The sequence below is a fragment of the Periplaneta americana genome, chromosome 8 (genome assembly GCF_040183065.1).
Source record: "Periplaneta americana isolate PAMFEO1 chromosome 8, P.americana_PAMFEO1_priV1, whole genome shotgun sequence".
Taxonomy (NCBI): Eukaryota; Metazoa; Arthropoda; class Insecta; order Blattodea; family Blattidae; genus Periplaneta; species Periplaneta americana.
This window is the reverse complement of record NC_091124.1, coordinates 20,639,810-20,663,380: the sequence shown is the minus strand read 5'-3', so window position 1 is coordinate 20,663,380 and position 23,571 is coordinate 20,639,810. Positions and strand designations below refer to the sequence as shown.

General features: G+C 38.6%; 1 protein-coding gene and 1 long non-coding RNA gene across 4 annotated transcripts in view; one reads left to right on the top strand and one right to left on the bottom strand.

Annotated features, from left to right (window-relative positions):
• The window catches only part of LOC138704544 (pleckstrin homology domain-containing family D member 1-like), a 267,332-nt gene that overhangs the window by 75,377 nt on the left and 168,384 nt on the right, over window positions 1–23,571 (top strand). The gene's annotated exons all lie outside the window — the stretch shown is intronic.
• LOC138704546 (uncharacterized) lies at window positions 8,700–14,499 on the bottom strand. Its single transcript, XR_011333367.1, has 2 exons — window positions 14,021–14,499; window positions 8,700–9,398 (listed from the first exon to the last, which is right to left on the bottom strand). It is a non-coding gene; the product is annotated as an uncharacterized lncRNA (long non-coding RNA).

The following is a 23,571-nucleotide window of genomic DNA, read 5'->3' as shown; positions in this document are numbered from 1 at the left end:
ATATGAAATTGAAATCACTTTGAGACATTGAGACAATGCAGGTCGTAAGGGTGGTAAGCCTGATTCGACAGGTATACTATGCCATAGTGATCAGATGATGTATGGACAGGAGCTATGAGGTTTTCACTGTGCGCTGACACTCGTGGCGGGGAACGGTGGGCTGGCAGAGACGATGACGCAAGCATGCACGTGTTGGTCCTGACTCGTGTAAAGGTTAGGGAATCAGTATCAAAGTGACTGGCGAGTGACACGGAACATGGTATATACATACTACGGCGTTTTTCTTGTGCATTTAAAGTGAAAGTGTAAACTGTATAATGGCTAATCAAATGTTTACTACTGAACAACGTGTATATATTTATGATTCATATGTGTTAACCCAGTCTGCCAGCCAAGTACGAAGACGATTTGAAACACGATTCCCGGGTGTAAAAATTCCATCACGTACAACTATCCATAATCTTTATAATAAATGTCAGGCAACGGGAAGTGTTCAGCCTAAGAAACAAAACAGACAGCGTAGGGTTCTCACAGAAGAAACATTAGATGACATTGGTTATCGATTGGAACGGTCTCCTAGAAAATCACTTAGGCGCCTTTCACAACAAGTAGGAATTTCTTATGGCTCTGTGCAAAAAGCTACTAAATTATTAAATTTGCAGCCGCATAAAATAACTAAGAGACATGGTCTTCAACCCGGTGATCCTGCACATAGGCGCGCATTTTGTGAGTGGATGCTGAATAATATTCATAAAGGACTAATAGACCCACATTTAATATTTTTCTCAGGCGAGGCATGGTTCCACCTCCATGGTTATGTGTGTTCACAAAACAATCGTTACTGGAGTGCTGAGAAACCTGATATCGTTCATGAAGTACCCCTCCATGACGAAAAAATTGGTGTATGGTGCGCCATGAGCGGAGAAAGAATTATAGGGCCCATTTTCTTTCAGAATACAGTTGATTCTCTCACATACGTGCATACTATTCTGACTCCCTTCTTTAGAGAATTAACCGGCAGGGAGCGTGATTTCGCTTTCTTCCAACAAGACTCAACCACAGCTCATACGGCCGATATTTCGATGCGAGAAATTGAATGTGTGTTCCAGCAGGACAGACTTATTAGTAGTGATTTGTGGCCCCCTCGGTCCCCCGACCTAACCCCCTGCGATTTTTATCTCTGGAGTACATTAAAAAATGCTGTATACAAGACAAATCCACGCACCCTGGAAGAACTGAAACGTAATATCTGTCACGAAATTAACAGCATTAATCGACCAGGACTACAACAAGTTATGGGACATTTCATAGACAGGTGCCAAAAGTGTGTGGACAACGAAGGCGGCCAGGTTCAGGACCTTCATCAATAATGTTGGTAAATAAAACACTTTTTAAAATAGTTAGGAAACTTGTATGGTTATATCGCCCCGACTCTACACTGCCCGTTCTCCGTCGCGAGAGCGTCAGCAGTGCATAGTGAAAAGCCCGTTGCTCCCGTCTGTACGCCTCATCTGATCTTTCTGTAGAAAATGAGGTTGTTTCCAATAAAATACAAAATAGGTCTACCATTACCTCATATCTCTTTTCAAAGTTATTAGACAAATCCATCACATTGTGAGTGAACTTGGGTGTGTGATAGAGGGCATCGTACTTGCGTTACTTTTCAACCCAGAGTGCTTTCTTTTTTGGAAGAACCTAAGACTACCACTACCAGAGTGGATTTTATCCTTTTTTTATAGTTCATCGACACATTCCTTTTCCCTGTAAACAACGTTTAATAAATCAACAAATTTTTTATTAATGTACAGTATAAAACCACAGAATATATAATTAGGCCTATGTAAAATCATGTGAAATATATAGGGTAACATGAAAAATCAAATATAATCTTAATGTGGAGATTCGTTGATATTTATATTTCCTGAGCATCTACATGGCGACAAATATAGAATATATACACCAAAAATCTTTTAAAACTATCGGTTCACAAGTTGTCCTCTTACCAGCGCGGCCTTCTAGCAACCGCCGGCAAAATTACCGCGTAGTTGTGAACTGTCTCGAACTATGGACAGATCAGTCGTGAGTCACGCTTCATTCGGGGCAGTGCAGTCGCAGTGGTGCGTTCTGTTGTGCAATGGTTAGATATTCACTGTGCCATCGTATATACATTTTGAAGACTTACATAAAATGTAAGAAATCGTGCGGTAGAACAAGACAGAATTTTAGACGTAAATTTCCCAACAGCCTAATCCCATCTCGAAAAGCAATATTAGATTTAGTGAATAAGTTTGACGAAACAGGTTCTTTGAATGATCGTAAAAAGGAACGAACACGTCACGTGCTGACAGAAGAAAAACTTGATCAGATAGGAGCAGCCTTTGAACGTAGTCCTCGAAAATCTCTGAAACTTGTAGCCCAGGAGACTGGAGTTTCTACAGCATCTGCAAGACGAGCAACAAAACTGCTACATTTGAAGCCCTACATCACTCCGTTAGTTCGGGTAGTTCAACAACTACGCCCCATAGATTATAACAGAAGATTTCACTTTTGTAATTGGATGTTAGAAAACGTTAGTAACGGCGAAATTGATCCCAGATCAATTTTTTTTTCCGGTGAAGCTTGGTTTCATCTCAGTGGTCACGTAGCATCACGAAATAAGAGATACTGGGCACCAGAGAAACCACAAATGGCGGACGAGGGTCCACTCCTTGACGAAAAAATAGGGGTATGGTGTGCAGTCAGTTCGAAAAGAATTATTGGGCCATTTTTCTATCAAGACACAGTTAACAATGAAATGTACATAAATAACATTTTAGAACCATTGTGTGATGAATTAACATATAAGGAACTTTTGACGGCGCATTTCCAGGACGATAACGCCACAACTCTTGCTGCTAATTCATCCATAACGGAATTGCGCCGTATATTCAGTCGAAAAATTATTAGCGGAGATTTATGGCCTTCACGTTCTCCAGACCTAACAGTTTGTGATTTTTATCTGTGGGAAACTCTCAAAAGTAAAGTGTATGCAACTAATCCTCACACTCTAGATGAACTAAAAGAAAACATTCGAACAGAAATTACATCCATTAGTACCGAGGAACTGACACATATAAACGATAGTTTCTTAAGAAGATGTAGATTGTGCGTCACACAAAATGGGCAACACTTTGAGTACCTTCTATGAAAAGAGTAAGTACAGAATTAATATATTTATTAATTTTTTATTAGGTTATTTTACGACGCTTTATCAACAGCTTAGGTTATTTAGCGTCTGAGTGAGATGAAGTTGATAATGCCGGTGAAATGAGCCCGGGGTCCAGCACAGAAAGTTACCCAGCATTTGCTCATATTGGGTTGAGGGAAAACCCCGGAAAAAACCTCAACCAGGTAACTTGTCCCGACCGGGAATCGAACCCGGGCCACCTGGTTTCGCGGCCAGACGCGCTAACCATTACTCCAGAGGTGTGGACTTATTAATTTAATATGTACTTTTTTACTTGGTTATTTAACGACGCTGTACCAACTACTGGATTATTTAGCGTTGATGGAATTGGTGTTGACGAGATGAGGCCGGGATTCGCCTTAGGTTACCTGACATTCGCCTTACGGTTGGGAAAACCTCGGAAAAAAAATCCAACCACGTAATCAGCCCAAGCAGGAATCGATCTCATGCCCGAGCGGTCTGCTCGGAATCAGGCAAACGCGCTATCGTCTGAACTACGCCGGTGGCTTTATTTAATGTGTAGTACCAAGGTTTTAAAATGGTAAAGTTTTGTGACGCCTTGAGTTTGCTGAAGGAGATGGCGGCGGATGAGAGAGAGTCGCTCTCGTAAGCGGCCGACTTGCGAACCGATAATTTTGAGAGATCACAACCTAGCTCTGATGAAAACCTAATTTTGAGTACGTAGACGTAGACTTTCCTATGTCGGTTACCCAGATTTAAATCCAAATTGAATCTGTAATAATAATAATAATAATAATAATAATAATAATAATAATCCGTGGCGCTACAGCCCGTGAAGGGCCTAGACCGACCAGCCGGCTGCTGGGCTTACGCCCACATGCCGAAGCAGAGGAGGACGAGCATCCAACCAGAATGGAGGTATTGTGTGGTTAGCACGATGATCCCCCCAGCCGTTATAGCTGGTATTCGCAACCGAATTTCGCTACCTATCGTAGCTCCCCAAGTGCATCACGATGCTGGGTGGGCACCGGTCCCATACACTGGCCGAAATTTCATGAGAAAATTTCTTCCGCCATGAGGAATCGAACCAGAGCGCATTCCGTAACGCGATTCTGGGCAGGATGCCTTAGACCGCGACGCCACGGCGCGGGACAATTGAATCTGTAGCGGATGATAAATTATAGTGACATATTTTTCTGATGTTACTGTCGTTTGTTATCCTTTTACTCCATAATTAATTTCCCAATTCACTATCATTCATAAAATATCAACGATAATAACAGTATAATTTTGAGTTTTACTTTCTCATTATACAAAGTATAGAGATGCTGCATAAAATCAATTTCGAGACTTTTAAGTAAATAGGCCTAAGCATTCAACATTCTCGATGCGTACCGAAAATCAGTGATTTCTCCTTAATCAGTGGACAGCTCACGTTCATGTAACATTATACCGTAGTTCACAGTAAAAACGATGGCGCTATGTAAATAAATGAAATGGTAGCTTATGAGAATAATTATTAAAATAGGCCTATACAAGTATTGAGTTCTTTATATGAATGATAAAAATACAGACCGGGCAGTTTAAAAGTCCCGGAACATTGCTTGGCCGATCGGCGGCCAGAGCCCCATGCAATCGCGGCGATCCTCCCTCCTGCAATCAGTCGTGAGTGAGATTTCATCGGAGTAGGACAGTATTGTGTTGTGCAGTCGTGAGTGAGATTTCATTACAGTACAGTACTGTTGTGCAATGGTGAGATATTCACTGTGTCATCGTATATTTATCTTCAAGGCGTATATCAAGTGCAGAAATTTGTGTGGTAGAACAAGACAAGCATTTAGAAGTAAATTTCCTGGCAGCCCAGTTCCAACACGAAAAGCAATATTAAAGTTAGTGGATAAGTTTAATAACACAGGTTCTCTGACTGACAGGATAAGAAAGCGAAGACGTCATGTGCTTACAGAAGAAAAACTTGATGAAATAGGAGCTGTCTTGGAACGTAATCCTCGAAAATCTTTGAGACGTCTAGCTCAGCAGACAGGAATTTCTCAAGGATCTGCAAGGCAAGCAAAGAAGTTGCTAAAATTAAAGCCCTATATAATTTCTGCAGTCCACCAATTACAGCCCTTAGATTGTAACAAAAGATTGCGCTTCTGTAATTGGGTGTTACAAAATGTTAATAACGGGGAAATTGATCCTAGGTTGATATTCTTTTCTGATGGAGCTTGGTTTCATCTGAATGGTCACGTGGCATCACGCAGTAACAGATACTGGGCCTCGGAGGAACCAGAAATCGTGGACGAAGTTCCACTACATGATGAAAAAATAGGAGTTTGGTGTGCCATCAGTGCCAAAAGAATTATCGGGCCATTTTTCTATCAAGAAACAGTTAATAGTGCACGGTACTTGCGTGACATGTTAGAACCGTTGTATGACGAGTTAACATATGAGGAACGTTTGACGGCATATTTTCAACAAGATAACGCAACAGCTCATACTGCTAATGAATCCCAGATGGAATTGCGACGTATATTTGGTCACAGGATTATTAGCAGTGGTTTATGGCCTCCTCGTTCTCCAGACCTTACAGTTTGTGATTTTTATCTTTGGGGAACACTGAAAAATAGAGTATATTTAACTAACCCTAACACACTGGAGGAACTTAAAAGAAACATTCGAAACGTAATTAGGTCCATTAGGGACGAGGAACTGACGAGAGCCAATGATAGTTTCTTAAGAAGATGTGGATTGTGTGTCAGGAAAAATGGGCAACACTTCCAATACCTACTGTGAGAAGGGTGAGTAACAAATTCTGTTATTTAATATGGTTGTAGTACCAAAGTTATAAAACAGTGAAGTGTTTTGAGTGCCACGAGTTCACGAAAGAAGATAATAGCGATGTCCACTAACCGAGCAATGTTTCGAGATTTTCAAACTGTCCACATTCAGGCTTGTGCCATTACGAATAAAAATGTTTTCTACGTGACACGTAAAATACGTAGAAAGTATATAGTATGTCAGAAACAATACAAATAAAATAAATCATGAGTTTTGCAATGATCGATGTTATTATGTCTCACACAACAAAAAGGCTCTGGTGGGCGACAGTCGGGTGGCTTTGTGAGCGGTACCGACGATTTGCCGACTGCCGGTGCTGGTGCTGTATTACAAACGAAGCTGCTTACTGAAACCGCAACAATAACAAATCCAAGAAACTGTCATACAGGAAACTTTGCGGCGCTTTCCTTCGATATGAACTATTGCCTGTCGATCTATCGCTCATCAGAGTGCGGCAATAACAAGTCTTGGCGACGCTCATTGTGCCGATCTCAAAGTTTGTCGCTTTTACCCTCTGGACTCTCGGTCTCTCCAATCAAACCATTCCGATAATGACTGCACATGTTCTCTTAGTCTCTTGTTATTGTAGTTGTGTCGTATAATGTGGCAACGGACTAAACGTAGCTTTTCCATTCTTGGTTCGCGCATGATGTAATATTTTCACACGTAGTAGGAACAGAACAATTTCAGATTATATTACACTTCAAGAGATTCAAGACAAAGACTTAATCAACACTCCTGATAAATTTAAACGCTTACTAAAATGTTGAAATCAAATGAAAATAAATTGTCCTTATGTAAATACTGGTACTACAATAAGAAGTATGCATAATCATTTTTCGCAGTTTTTAAAAATATAGTAGGCCTATGTGAAAAAAAGGTTTTTTGATTAATCTCTTAATAGTGTTGATTCTTGTCTGATTATTGAAGTATGTTTTTGGTCAGCAATGTAGGTAATGGAGAGAGAAAGGAACTTGCCACACTACCCATTATCTCCTGGCTTAGTTTCCTTATGAGTGATAAGTTATTGGTGTCACTTATGAAATTCCAACCTGCTTTCAGACAGTTCACCAACAACAGTGATGTTGTTAATATGTGGCTATTGGGTACATAAAGTCTAGATAATAATGATTTCCTGCAGAAATAATAAAATAATGATACTCAAAATGTAGTATAATTAAAGTAGTTTCATAGTCTTAATACAGGCCTACAACAGAAAATTAGTTTTTTTATGTCTGTGTAAAAACTGGGTTTCTACGCCACGTAAATTACGCAAGAAACTTAACAAGAAAATTATCTTGTTAACCCCGCACTTTGTCATTAGAATAAATACAATGAAAAGAAAAGTCCGAATGAAAATGGAAACAATCAGTTTCGAACTCAAACTCACAATGAAAATGAAGTTCTCTGAATAATATATATATATATATATATATATATATATATATATATATATATATATATATATACACACAGGGACATCATTTTATTTTTACTTCAATTTTTATTGTACCTGAGTTTTAATGTACTTCACTCCCACCCCTTCTACTAATGAAGTTTCAACTGTTCTCCAGACAGAACCAAGGCTGCATATAGTAAACAGCACTGAGTTATTGAGTATAGTACGTTCCAGAAATATGTTCGCGTTTTCCAGTGACGAAAGAACTTTCAATATTGAATCATATTTTCGCACAGGTACTGTCCGTTTGCCTACGTCGCATCCCGATTTCCCCCACCTGCTTCTGCACGCCCATCTGTAAAAGCAGGGCTGTCTTAGCTCTTTTCTGAAAACATTAATTTCTGTTAGGAATTGGACGTTTACGTAATATTATACAACTGTTTAAAATAACTTAAATGAAAGGGCCTCGTTAAGTAATTAACTGTCACGTGATTTCTCTCCTTTCTACGATCCTGCGGCATAACCACTTGGACGGACAGTAGATAGCATGTCTGAGTAATTTTATCTGTGCGGGTCGGGCAGAAGTGAAGATTGAATTTACAGTACATAGGTACTCTTTTATAGAGTAGATACAGAATTATTTCAACATGAGTTACTAGTACAAAGGACGAAACTGGCAATTGGAATTAGATGCAATAGTCTATAGTGCGATAATATGCACAAAAGAACTGAAGCGTGTATCGAAATGAACGACCACCATTTTCAAAAATGTGTTTAAATATCCATATTACGATTATTTTTCAATTGAACTTCATTCTCTATATTGTACGCTAATAGGCTGTAGACAGTATAATATACACTGCATAATGAATACGTTCGCATGGATAGCTCAGTTCGTGAGTAGAAACACTTATTCTTAATACAGTACTGCATTTTGATTAAACAAAAACCTAATGAAAATTATCGAACTCAAAATCGCGATATTTTCTAGTTTACGTAAATGGATGAAGTACTTTTCTTCCCTCCTATACCTAGTAAAGTGATTTGTTTGTGTTTTACTCCGGTATCATCGAACTCCAGTCGTGGAAGAAGGTAGCGAACGGTGTTTCCGGTTCTCTAAAGGTATAGCCAGGTTAATATTAAAAATGTTAGTAAAAATAAAATGATGTCCCTGTGTATATATATATATATATATATATATATATATATATATATACGCGAAATATATAAAATGTTCCGCGTGGTCTAAGGGTAATGAATATTTATAACACTGCATTGAGATGCATTCTCATTTATTTATTAATCATTTAATAAACGTTACAAATATATAAGAGAGTTGCTCCTTCTCCCTGTTTTTCAATGGTGTAATTAATGAGAGATGGAGTAGCTGCTTCTGGCGTGCAGAAGAGTGCGATGTTGGTGGATCCTTTGACAGGAGAAAACTGGGACGGTACTAATGTTTATAGAGATGAACCAACTCGTGACACAGGTGAATAAATGGGTGATTTTAACTCTGATTTGAGCTTATATCGTCTATCAAACACAAAACTCTTCTTTTAAAGCTTTTGAGTTGGGCGTCCGACAATTCCTCCAGTTCAGGAAGGAGACTAAGTAAAAACATTTTAATTGCTTCCGATTTCCTCTCAACATCCATTTGAGAATTAGAATTCCTCTTCCGCTTAGGGTAATTTGTTGTCATATTCAACGTGTCCTGGTTAGTAGTATCAATTGGGTTTTCTTCGGTCTTTTCTCTTGAGGATTCTGTTATTTGTTCTTCGTGTTTTATTTCAATTGGAGATTCAGGTAAATTTCCGCTTTGAGGATGGATAACTGTCTTAATGTATGGAGTCAAAAACTGCATTGTATCGAGTAAGTAGTACGGTTTCATCTTTTTAGCAGAGCCATTTGGAGGACCTCTCATGTGTCTCATGAACACAGCCCTCAAGTTTCGCCATTTCTCCTTGCAAGCAGCCGCTGAAAAAAATAAACTGAATAATATTACTTACATCGATACGTACCGGTATATACCCAAGACCGTATTTTTTTCTAATATATTTGCCAATGACCTATACGTTTGTGGCACTTTATACTTTGCAAGAGGAGACATGCAATATAAAATTGTGGAAGAAACGACAGCTATCTGGAATAAATGAAAGAATTTTACATTGAAAATCCTAATGGAAAGAAATGGAAATCTATCGTTAGTCGATACAGTGATTTATGGAATATGCCAAACTGTGTTGGATCAATAAATCGTAATTACAAATTCCACGAGTCCACAGTTCCAATGTAATATAGTGAGTCTGACGGTCATTTTACAAGGATCGAAAGTGTTTGATTTGGTGAAAGAAATAATGATCAGAGTACTTTCAAGGTCTCGACATGAAACGAGTAAACACGACGAACTGAATATGTACCTGAACCTTCAAAGCCTACTATATCGAGGGTATCGTACTATCAACAAAGGCAGCGTTAATGAAATATTATGTTAATGGGAACTATTTATATTTTAAAACAAACGTTTGAGAATTACAATGGTCATGAGGAAGAATCGAAGAAAGTACATTGTAATGTACGCAAGAATAGAAAAAAATTATTCTAGATTTAAATGGCTCTAATGTAAAATTGCTGTTTTGTTGTTACGCCCTTCTGGCATGATGTCCTAGATATGATGACAAAAAATATTAATTTCCACTTTAGTTCACATGGGCGATGTAGCGTTCTTTTGATGATAAGAAAATAGTATTTAACTGTTATAGATTTCGTTGAATGCGCCTATGCTCACACAGAAGCATTGATATTAACAATGATTCGATGTCGTAATACTGCCACCATTGACAAAATTGTAGGCTTAAATGTGTCTTAAAGACACATTTACACCGGCATAACATGGTTGGCAACACCGTATGAATATTGACAACATTCTTCAAAAAGTGTTTAAACTAAATCAACATATAGTATTTGTCAAAATTTAGTTGAGTTCAGGATGCTGAGAGAGTAATATGTGCTACAATTTTGAGTAATAAACTTCTTCCTTCCCGCTTCCTTTTGATTTCTGTTTCCCTTTTAAAACTTATGATGAAACTGTGCTATTACATCCTTAATATTTTTCTAACTCAAGTCTTATTTAACGCTTCTGAAATTTCTTGTCATGAATTATGTTTCTTTTTTCTATTTTTACAGTCTTCATAAGTAACATATAAAACCAGCCGTTCTCTGTGCATTTCTGTTAAAAAGTAACTACTGTAATTTCTCAACTATATTTCATACTGGAATATTAATCGTAAACAATAAATGGAATACACACGACAGAAAGTACACAACCTTGACCCTCAAGCAAAATTGAAATGCGCCTTAAACTTTTTTTTTAATTGGGTTATTTTACGACGCTATATCAACATCTCAGGTTATTTAGCGTCTGAATGATATGAAGGTGATAATGCCGGTGAAATGAATCCGGGGTCCAACACCGAAAGTTACCCGGCATTTGCTCGTATTGGGTTGAGGAAAAACCCCGGAAAAAACCTCAACCAGGTAACTTGCCCCGACCGGGATTCGAACCCGGGCCACCTGGTTTCGCAGCCAGACGCGCTGACCGTTATTCCACAGGTGTGGACATGCGCCTTAAACAATGTTGCCAACATTTACAACTACTTTTCCACATTTTTGTTGTCGACACACATTACCAATAATATTGCGCAGATCTATATGCGCATTTACATAATTGTATCTGTATATTGAAGGACAGAACTTATATACTAGAGGACATATTGTTGCACAGGGTGTCTACCAGTCAAAAAGTTTAGGGATGAATAATTTCAAAATATAATTGTTATAGAAAGTGACTGTCTAAAGAACCTATTTCTGAGATTTTTTTTATATAATTCATTTCAGAAAAACATGATTCTCACCTATAGGTTGGTGCAAACATTAACTAAACGTACAGTTCAAGTTTCTTGCAATTTGAAAAATAACCATTTGTTTTTCTTTTAAAATAGTACTGTCATTAAAATAATTTTCAAATTCTTGTGAGTCCTAATATCGTACATTCCTAATTGTAAGCTTCTTTCTTCAGAAATTTCATCTATGAGAGTGTTAAAAGTCCGGCAAATTGCTTGTGCCAATAAGATACATTTGAAAAATTATCGGAAAATTTCCATCTATATAATTTAGTATTTTGTTTTTGGAAACAATCTTATATCTACAAGTACAACAGCTGACTTTTTTTATTCAATAATACCTGGTCTGTGGGGTGCCACAGGCCGTCTATTGGGGATCGTTGCAGCAAGCATTTGAAATTCTGCCGTTTTTTGTTCCGTTGCTGATCTCGGAACGGGAACCCAGGTTCTGTGCGGGAAAAACATATTCTACGTAAAAAGCAAACAAAGAACAGGAAAAGTGAAGACTGTCAAGAAAGAGTTAGATTTGAGGTTAAGAATTTTTGCCATCACAATGCCGAACGTCTGAAAGTTCTGCCATCATACTGCTGAAATCTGAAGCATTAATATTGACATGCATTAACAGACAAAGCATGTCTATGTATGATTTGAGGCTTTCTCGGCGTTGGTTCGCTCGGCTGATATCCCGCGAAAACATATTAGCAAAGCATGTCTACTTCTCTTGTTCAAGTATAGCTTCGGTTTTCATCTTAACAGGCCTTTTGTTGGAAGTTTTTCATTAAATAAATAACAAGCATTTCTTAATTTGGTGCTAATTTACAACTTTACCTAAGTTGGGGGTAATTTAAAAAAGGTCAAGAAAAAGGGGGGTGAGGTAAGGAAAAAAGTAAAGAATTTCGGATATGTTATTTGGCAGACACCCTGTTGAACGAGCAGTTGTTACAATTGTGTCAATACGTAGATCTAACTGCCTACAGGGTCACCCTGGGGTGGGTGAGGGAGCACCACTCGAGTATAATGGGGCTGGGCCCGATTTTTATATATTCTTAGGGAGAAGAAGACACTTTATATTCACAAAAGTTTTTTTACACGAAAGAAGAATTCTGTTAAATCACATATTGAAATATCGGTAGTAACTATGTTTTCAGCAAGTTTAGGACGGTGCAGCGTGCTGTATTCGTACAAGAACACGGCCGTTTGATGAAAAATATCAGTCACAGAACAGGAGTGGTAAGCACAGTAAGTCTCAGGCTGCAGTGTAAGCCTTCAGGCCCCTCCTCCATAGAAAGAAAAAAAAACTGTTCACCAGTATATCTGTTTGAGTAGCTGCTGGTGAACGTGGTTCAGTAAATTGAAATTGATCAAGAATCACTTGCGAATTCGTTTAGGTCAAGAAAAACTCGATAATCTAACAATGCTATGCACAGAGTGTGAACTGGTTTAAAATGTTAACTTTACTGAGGCCATAAAGCAATATGTATCTGCTAAAGTGAGACGATTCAAGATGCCGTCTGCTTCGAAATCTCAAACATTAGAATTAGATTTTGACTTAAAGTAGCATACTTTTCAAGAGCTTCTATAAATGTGATGTTTCATTTATGATACTACTGCACAACAGTTAATTAGGCTACACTTAACTAGGCCTACTTAGTTTTATCTGCATAATATTTTTTCTTAATTACATTTTTAATATTTAAAATTAAATATCTGCATTTATATTTAAAATTACGTTGTATTTTTTACTGACTAAGATTCATTATTAAACATGCTTATAAACTGAGGGTTTTGTATTTATCTTGCCCAAGTAATATTTCAATTTCAGTAACAAACAAGATTGCCAAGCATTGTAATAAAATTGTCTTAGCTTGTTGTCTTAGTAAATTTAAATTACCGTATTTACGCGTATCTAATGCGCACCCCAAATTTGAAACTTAAAACCATAGAAGAAAGAGTTTGTTTTGAATGTAATGTTCATCAATGGCAGGATATACGGTATTTATTTAAATTTATATTTAATATAACAATGGATCTCTACGTAAACTATCAGAACACAGAAAATATACAGTTGGACTAATGTTACATGAAATACGGTAAGTAAACATTTGACTCACCACTATTCACTAATACTTTCATCCTCGGGGATGTCTATGTTAGTAGATTCATTTCGTCTTTCCCCGTCATCCTCGTCGTTCCAGAGCACGTCATCTTCGCTGTCATTCAAAGCATTTGAAATGCAGCATTTCTTGAATGCTTTTACACTCATTCAAACTCTCTATGCAATAATAGGCCAACGAATAAATAACGGTAAATGAATAACTGTAACGAAGTCGAGAATCGCAGAAATGCTTTATGACGTAACAAACGATAAAATATTTGAATTAAATTACCGGCGAACTACGTACGGAACGGATTTGCACTCGAATCTAATGCGCACTCCAATTTTGAATACTACATTTGGACAAAAAAAAAAAAGTGCGCATTAGATTCGCGTAAATACGGTATAGAATTTTGACATTTATTAAAATATTGGAGAATGACAAATGTTTGTGGAGTGGGCACAATTCCTATGGGCGGTCCTCCTAGCTACCTATGTATTTGTTAGCACATGCCACTATTCCACGGCAATGGAACTTTCTGTATGAACATAGTTTTGATATAATATAGGCCTAAACTATAATAAACATTGCAGATACATACCAGTCATTTTCACTTCGGTTGCCACTTCGTTCCATGTTTTCTCCGTGAGGTCCTTTCTTGAATATTCCGGCAATTTAAAATTATACAAACAGGGATACTTTTCCACTATTTGGACAAGTTTAATGTTCAGTTCCTGCTCACCCATTATGCCAGTATTATAACAACGGCTTGATAATGCAATGCTCACAGTCACAGCGCTGTCGCAAGTCCTACACAGCAGCTTGGATATGACTTGTTCGAGATGCGTCGTCGACTCGTTGCATACTGGTGGCGCCGTGTGCGGTGTTCGGTGAAGTTGTGTCAGATACTCGCCAGCAACTCTCAACAGGTTTTAAGTTGTAATCCAGTCCGAATCGCGTCGTGTGAAGGGCGTAAAACTGGCATACTGACAGGGTACGCATTTTTAACCGAGGAAAGACGCTTATGTGTACATAAGTAAATAAACAATAATTTTGATTGTGAGGTACATGTACGTAAAGTCGAACCAACATGGTTACTTACAGTATATTTATTTAACATTTATTCGTGTAAAATATGAACCAGTTTATGGAAATAAATTTGTAAAGAATATGCAAATAGTTACATAATATGTATTAATATAAGTAATATTGGTCCCGCCCCATAGTGTCGTCATGTAAGGCATCATGCCTGGAACTCGCGTTACGGAAAGGACGTTGGTTCGAGTTTCCATGGGGAAGGAATTTTTGTCATGAAATTACGGCCAGTGTATGGGACCGATGTCCACCCAACATTGTGGTAAATTTGGGGAGCTACGATACGTAGCGAAATCCGATTCCGCGAGCTTGCTATAACGACTGAGGGGATCATCGTGCTAACCTCACGATACCTCCGTTCTGGTTAAACGATCGTTCACCTCTGCTGAGGCATGTGGACGCAAGCCATATGTTGGGGTTTCGTAGGAAGCTATTTTTTATGGTGATGGGTTATTAGCCCTTCGCTCAATCCCCAAGATGGAGGACAACATTGTTAAAAGTCAAATTGAATGTGTTTATTATTTATCGCTATGAATAGTAGCCACAACTCTCAGTTACATTTCCAATATCGATATATATATATATATATATATATATATATATATATATATCACTTTCCAGCATGTGCACTACGGTACATAATTCGATATGAAAGGTTTATTCCGCAAAGAGTTGGAGTTTATTTTTTAATTTACTTTATACTTCCTCTCGAAGTAAGAAATACTCGTAATAATTATACCACCAACAAAACCAGTGCTTAAAAATAAACCACAGCCTGGCTTTCACAAATCAATTTTGTTTCAACAGTGAATAAATTTGAATATGTTCCTTTGCATCGAGTCTGATGTGTTTCGTCAGATCGACTTTGTTGACATCATCAAGTGAAGAAAGTGCGAAAGAAATATTTATAATTCATAAGTAAGATGTATGTACTTTGATTGAAGTAATTTATTGTTTTCTGAATTGTAACATTCGTTTAAAACTAATTTAAACTAAAATTACCTGTATAATAGCTGTTTATAAATTGCTTGTCATAAATTATTTGTCGGAATTGAGGGCGGCAAATTTTAGCACAGCCTATGGGCGGCACTATACCTAAATCCGGCCCTGAAGGGGAGTATTATTATTTGCTCATAGGCTATCTGCTCTATCAACAGAAACAATAACACAAGACAAGAATATCACAAAATAATGCGCACAAGTTATATTACGGATCATAAATTTGTTTGTCTAGATCTCATGCAAACGCATTGCTGTGAGAAATTTGAGGTGCTGGTGCAGCTGCTGTATTACCAGTATTACTGCTTTTGTGTTTTTTTTTTCCTTTGTACTCTATGCATCGTATTACAACAACATGGGCTGACGTGTCGTTTTGTTTATTAATAGGGTTGACTACAGCCAGTGACAAAATCATTGGAGAATTCTGTGCTTAAATTTGTCATTCACAAGAGATTCGTCAGAATATGTTTTGTCTGTCAACACATACACTGTTCGTGATAGCGATCTGGACACTATTGTAATGCTGGTCCTGATGACAACTCGGAGAATTCTATTTTCTATGAGGTCAAATGAAAACATGACATGGGTAGTAGAAATCCACGTTATAAAGTGGCTGACTACGTGCTTATTAAAATTAATTCATCCGAGTTTATTCTGCTGCTGTTGCTGCTGGTGTTGACTGTGACACTAATAATAATAATAATAATAATAATAATAATAATAATAATAATAATAATAATAATAATGTTCCTTATTACAAAGGTCAGTCCACGAATCGCGATGTCAGAATGGTATGAGCAACGCAGTGTCAAATATTTCACACAATACGAACATGAACACTCGGCAGTATGTTATCGTGTTTTTAGCATGGATAATATATTAGATTGATTTGATTCTATAGGGATCATTTATGATGATTAATTTCACATGAACTTAGCAGGCAATTTTAAGTCACATTCTTAACGTGTTTGTTCTTTCCGATGCAAGACCAATCTTATTCCTGTCGTACCTAATACAATGTTGCATCTGTTATGCAGCAATTTTTGTCAATATTGATTGAATTGAATGAAATGTCGGGAGGTGAAAACTACAACCCAGCACTACATCCTTTCAAGATCTATTGCGCTAACCCTTAAGCTCGGTGCATTCCCAAACCCACACCGGTTGACTACATTAAGGTTCGCTGTGTACCCGGGTTTCGATTAGACATCCCCTTGTCCTTAGGCCAGCCCCTTCTGTGCTTCCTCAGCTGGCGTTCGGGGATTGCTATGGAGTGACGACGGAATGAAGAAATGTTGACGGAACGATATAGATGCCTAATTGGGGAAACAGGAGAACTCCGAGAAAATCCCAATTGAGACCTTGTCCGCCACGTGGATTTTTCAATGAAAAATCCCAGGCCTGATCGGGACTCGACCCCTGATCGCCTGCGTGCCCGACTGGAGCTGACCATTCAGCCACCGTAAGGGACGTCAGTATTGATATTTTTATGCTGTAGTGGTAGCCTATATTAATACTTATATTATACGATATAATATACAGAGCATATAAAAAATCCGGTAACACTTTCAATATTTTATTACACAAAAACTACTAATGATAGCACTTTCAAACATACGACAGTTTAAAGTTAAACTCTCAAAGTTCTGTTTACACCTTACAGAGATTCAATGTGTGAACCACGAGTGACTCAGCAGATGTCCAAACGATAATCAAACTCTTCCCATACCATTTTCAACAAATCCTCTGTGACCGTGGCGGCAGCTTCTCGAATTCTAGTTTTTGGTTCCTCTAAATCACGTGGCAAAGGCGGTACAAACACACGATCCTTTAGGTACCCCCATAGAAAAAAGTCACATGCAGTCATATCGGGTGACCTTGGTGGCCATGTCATGAAACATCTATCCCTTACTCCAGCATGTCCTATCCAACGATCAGACATCTCCGTATTCAGGTAAGCACGAACTGCATTGTGGAAATGTGGCGGAGCCCCATCTTGCTGAAAGATGAAATCGTCATCGAGATCTTGTCCAAGTTGAGGCACCAACCATTGCTCCAACATGTCCAGATATGAATGTCCAGTCACAGTAGCCTCAATGAAGAAGAAAGGTCCGTACAGTTTTCGTTGTGACAACGCGCAGAAAACATTCACCTTTGGTGAATCACGCTCATGTTCAATGATTCTATGAGGTTTCTGTGTACCCCAAACACGACAGTTGTGCTTGTTAATTTTCCCACTCGTATGGAATGTCGCTTCGTCGCTGAATATTAAGCGGCTGAATAACTTTGAGAGTTTGACTTTAAACTGACGTGTGTTTGAAAGTGCTATCATTAGTAGTTTTTTGTGTAATAAAATATTGAAAGTGTTACCGGACTTTGATATGTCCTGTATGTTAGAATAGGGAAAAAATGCAGCTTCCAAGGGATAAAGACATGGCTGTAATGTGTCCTCTATTGCCTTGCTTTATTGTAATGCTGGTCCTGAAGACAACGGACGGTTCCTGGCAGTCTCTAAAGTGACGCATCGCTTGCAGTCCGCGCTGAACTCGCTATCGCCGGCGGGCGGGTGAGAGGAAGGGCGGGCAATCAGTCGATAGGCGGTCGGTTACACAAGTTGGTATTCAGTTTTAATCGTACTGTGGTACTGTGAATGTGTGAATATGTACAGTTTACAGCAAAGAGAGTTTCTTGTCAAGAAATATTACAGATACCGTTCTATACGAATGTGTCGTCATTCGTTTCAACGTGAGTTTCCAGGTGAAAACGTTCCTAATAGAACCACAATCCGTAGATTAGTGGAGAAGTTTGAAGAAACAGGCTCCGTTCTGAATAAAAGAAAATGTGGGAGGCCTCGCGTTCTCACAGAAGAGAAATTAGATGAAATAGGTGTCAGGCTCGAACAATCTCCGCGAAAAACTTCAAAACGCCTAGCTCAAGAAACCAGGGTATCCAGATTGTCAGCAGCGAGAGCAACCAAGATACTTCACTTACATCCATACAAAACACAAGTGACTCATAAATTAAGTGTATATGATCCAGCTTCAAGAGTAAGTTTTTGTAATTGGTTTCTGTACTCTGTGCATGACGGTATCGTGAATCCAGAACTAATATTTTTTACTGGCGAAGCGTGGCTGCATTTATCGGGTTATGTAAATTCCCAGAACAATCATTACTGGACTTCAGAACCAACTCATCAGTTACAAGGACCCCGACTACGCGGCATTAAAGTTGGGGTGTGGTGTGCGATAACCGCGAAAAGGGTAATTGGACCGATCTTCCATAATGAACCGATTGATTCCACCAGCTACATTAATTTCATTCTCAGACCATTTTTCGAACAACTAACAGACGAAGAAAAGAAAAGAGGTTTGTTTATTCAAGACAGTAAAGCAGCTTACACATACAAGACATCAAAGAACGAATTGCGAGAAGTGTTTGGTGAACGAGTGATAGAAAGTTGGCCTCCTCGTTCTCCTGATTTGAACCCTTGCGATTTCTATTTGTGGGGAATGCTGAAAGAGAAAGCATATATCAACGATCCTCGTACGGACGGAGAACTGAAAGAAAATATTCGTAACATTCTTTGCAACATTACACAAAAAGAACTGCGCTTAATGTTAAAGAATTTACTGAAGCGATGCGAAGCTTGCCTGCGAGCAGATGGACATCATTTCGTACACTTGTTGTAATTTAAGATAAGATTAAACACTGTGATAAAATTTAATTACATTTTTAGCCTGTAGTTTAACCATAGATTGGAAACCAATCTCTGCTTTTGTATTTCACGTTTAAAGCGGGCAATGGTACAACTGAGCAAGGACTAGAATCTAGCTGGAAAGCGGCCAGTATATATTGCGGGTGTCCACGTTTTGAAACCCGTACAATACAACTCTTCAATAGGGCATTACAGTACATAACCATCTATTATCAGGTAGTCATCTCACTTGACAATATGTGTCAGAGAAAGAACAATAATTATTTGTATACATCTGAAGTCTGATTAGTGTAATATGTATCTAGTCAGCAGTGTATGCAATGGAGGGAGAAAGGAACTGACCACTCTACCCCATTATCTTCTGGCCTAGTTGCCTCATGAGTGATGTCTTGTTGTGGGGTCCAGACCTGTCTTCGGACAATCGACTAAACGACAACAGTACATGACCAGTTCCTCTTTATCTCTAGAGTTACATTTTTGGCTGGACTACAAACATTATAGGCCAAATAAGACGAGAAAGTATGTTTACTGCTCATTCGTCTTTACTGGCTATTAACGGGTTTATCATGTACGACGCAACTGCGATCTCCGGCGTTGCTCGAGAGGCAGCACTCACCGATTGCACAGTTGGCGGCCTCCCCCGTCACTCGTAACAAGATTAGTCTTGCAGGCGCCTTAGCTGTAAACAGTACGTAATATTCAGACTCGTTCAGTTTCGTTTGCTGTGTGATTGAGTACACGTTGGTTCATTCTCATTGTGTGTAGTTTCGTTTACTATGATATACACTAAGGAGCAACGTGTGTTTATTGTGTTAAACTATGCAAGAACAGAGTCGTATATGGAATGTCAGCTTGCTTTTATACAGAAATTTCCCGGCGCACATGTTCCCAATAAATCGACGATATACAGATTACTAGAAAAATTTAATGAGACTGGATCCGTGTTAAACATAAAGAAAACTAGAAAACCAAGCGTTCTAACCGAAGAAAAATTAGACGAGATAGGAGCGGCCTTAGAAAGAAGTCCGAGAAAATCGTTGCCTCGTTTAGCATTTCAGACTGGTGTGTCAGTAGCATCTGTTCACAGAGCTGTGCACAAACTGAAATTAAAACCTTCTAATCCTTATAAAATAACCGTAGTTCATAGACTGACAAATTTGGATATTGTTGCTCGACATCGATGCTGCAACTGGCTGTTGCAGTCTGTGCATGATGGGGAGGTTGATCCTGGAAAGCTTTTTTTTTCTGGTGAAGCTTGGCTGCATTTATCCGGTTACGTGAATTCACGGAACAATAGATACTGGAGTTCCGAAAATCCGCATTACTTCCATCAAGAGCCTCTGCATGATGTGAAAACAGGAGTGTGGTGTGCAGTTAGTGCAACACGAATTATTGGACCACTTTTCTTCCACGAAAACATAAATTCTGATGGGTATGTGAACAATATACTGCACACATTTTTCAGAGAACTAGCACCTAACGAAAGGACCCATGGTTATTTCATGCAAGACAATGCAACAGCACACACCGCCAAACGGTCTATGGAAGAATTGCGAAGTGTTTTTGATGATAGGATACTTGAATGGCCTTCTCGATCCCCAGATCTAAATCCGTGTGATTTCTATCTTTGGAGGATGTTACAAGAAAAAGTGTACGCAAACAATCCCCATACACTCGAAGAACTAGAAGAAAGTATTCGGCTTGTGATTTCAGCAATTTCGGCAGCCGAAATTCATCAGGTGTTTAATAACGTGCTCAGAAGATGTCAGGCTTCTCTAGCATCAGAGGGACGTCATTTTGAGCACCTTCTGTAAATAAAGGTAAGCTTGGCGTTTGCGGTAGACGTGCCGTGAGAGATGTGGACAGGCGATTGCGTCGTACACTGGGCTGCAAAAGAAATGCCGAGTCGAAGTCGCTATCGATTTGAAATATTATCGTGTTACGAGGACTTGTATGAAATAATTATACTGGGTCATCCATATATCTTGGAACCGGAGGTCCGTGAAACGCCTGAGCCGATAACAGCAATGCGTTTGTGCGGGCGGGAGGGGAGAGGTCTGCGGGGATACCTGTTTTATTCGTCCCGCAACGCAGTTTGTGCTGTGTTTCAGTGAGGGCAACATGTTAAGTGAAGTGAGAGTAATGGCAGATAATAGGCCAAATTATTCTATTCCACATCGTCTGTTTATTTGCGATTCTTATGTCCGTACAGAATCCGCTCGTGCTGTCAGGATATTATTTCAAGAGAATTTCCCAGGTGTTCGAGTCCCAAGCCGCGGGACGATTCATAGATTAGTTAATAAATTTCGACAAACGGGAAGTGCTCTTGATAAGAAGCGAAGAAGGCGACGTACAGTGCTCACAGAAGAAACTCTTGATGACATTGGACAACGTCTGGAAAATTCCCCTGAGAAATCTCTTAGCCGTCTTTGTCAGCAAACGGGAATTTCTTCCGGTTCTATACAAAGGGCTGCGAAGTTACTTAAGTCAAAACTCTATAAATGTACTGTGGTGCAAGAACTTAAACCGGGTGATCCTGCATTTCGGATTAGATTTTGTGAATGGATTTTGAATAAAGTGCATGATGGAGAAATTGATCCTAATCTCATTTTGTTTTCAGACGAAGCGTGGTTTCACGTACGTGGATATGTTAATTCGCAAATTTGCCGATATTGGAGTTCCGAAAAACCTAATCTGCTCCATGAGGAACTCCTTCATGACCAGAAATTAGGAGTGTGGTGCGCTCTTTCCGGTGAGAGAATAATAGGCCCAATTTTTTTTGAGGAAACAATCAATAGTGATAGATATGTCCAGAACATTTTGCAACCCTTTTTTGCTGAATTAACCGAGACGGAACGAAGTTTCGCTTATTTTCAGCAGGGCTCTGCAATGGCTTATACAGCCAATGTTTCCTTGCAGGCAATTCAGGAAGTGTTTGGGGATAGAGTTATCAGCAATAACATATGGCCGGCACGATCCCCTGATTTAACCGTCTGTGATTATTATCTCTGGGGATCATTGAAAGATAAAGTGTACAAGACGAATCCACACACTCTAGACGAACTGAAGGATAACATCCGCCAAGAGATCAAGTCAATTTCTCAAAGAGAACTAAGAAAGGTGATGGGTAATTTCCTAAACAGATGCCAGAAATGTGTGGAAAATGGAGGCAGGCAGTTCCAGCATCTACTTGTGTGAGATGGGTGAGTACATAACTTTTAAAGTGGATTAGAATTTATTAGGCAGTCACTCTAGCGTAACAGACTGCATTGCCCCGCCAGGGGAAGCGATAGCTTATCGGCCGGCACAATCCCTGCCGCAGCCCTGGTCAGACGATAATTGGATGACCAGTGCAAAACACGTGTCAACTGGCATGAATTTTCTAAAGAGTTTTTATTCCATGCAAAGAAGAAATATGTAGTTAGACGTTTCAGTTCGATTCAATTTTCAGTTCTGTATCTGTATTTATAATTCAATTCGATTAAATAGTAACGTGAACATATTATAAAAGTCATATTTACATGTTTTTAAAGACTAAATCTCCAGAAAATAGCTTTTCACCTTGTTATGTTTGCTAATTTAGCAATGCTAAAGTCCTCGGAAACGATATAATTTCCTATTAGCATTTGTTTTGCAACCCAGTGTAGCCAACGTACAATCCCATTTCTAATTATAGCATTGAAATACCGGCTATGAAATTTCGAATTCAATATTACATTTTAACATTGATTTCAGTACGAGTTTCAAGGTAAATAATGACTAGTTGGAATTATCTGACGTCGATTATCCTGGTTGAGGTTTTTTTCGGGGTTTTCCCTCAACCCAATATGAGCAAATGCTGGGTAACTTTCTGTGCTGGACCCCAGACTCATTTCATCGGCATTATCACCTTCATCTCATTCAGACGCTAAATAGCCTAATATGTTGATAAAGCATCGTAAAATTAACCTACTACTATCATATCATATCATATCATATCATATCATATCATATCATATCATATCATATCATATCATATCATATCATATCATCAGCTTACAAGCAAAACACATTACTGTAAGTCAAAATTATTACTTCTGAGAGAAAGGTGTTTTTCTTCTGACAAAACTGAATTCTCAAAATATTATTACTTTTAGTAAGTTCTTTATGTTTCAGCATATTTCGTTTTGCAATTCTAAGTTTATACAAATACATCATGTATCCATACGCCTTTTTCTCAGAAGTATTATTTTTTGACTTAATATGTTTTACTTGTAAACCGACGATATCATATACCCTATCATGTATATCGTATCATATCGAGGGCATCATATCAGAAGGGCGTATCTTCGATTTCATATCAT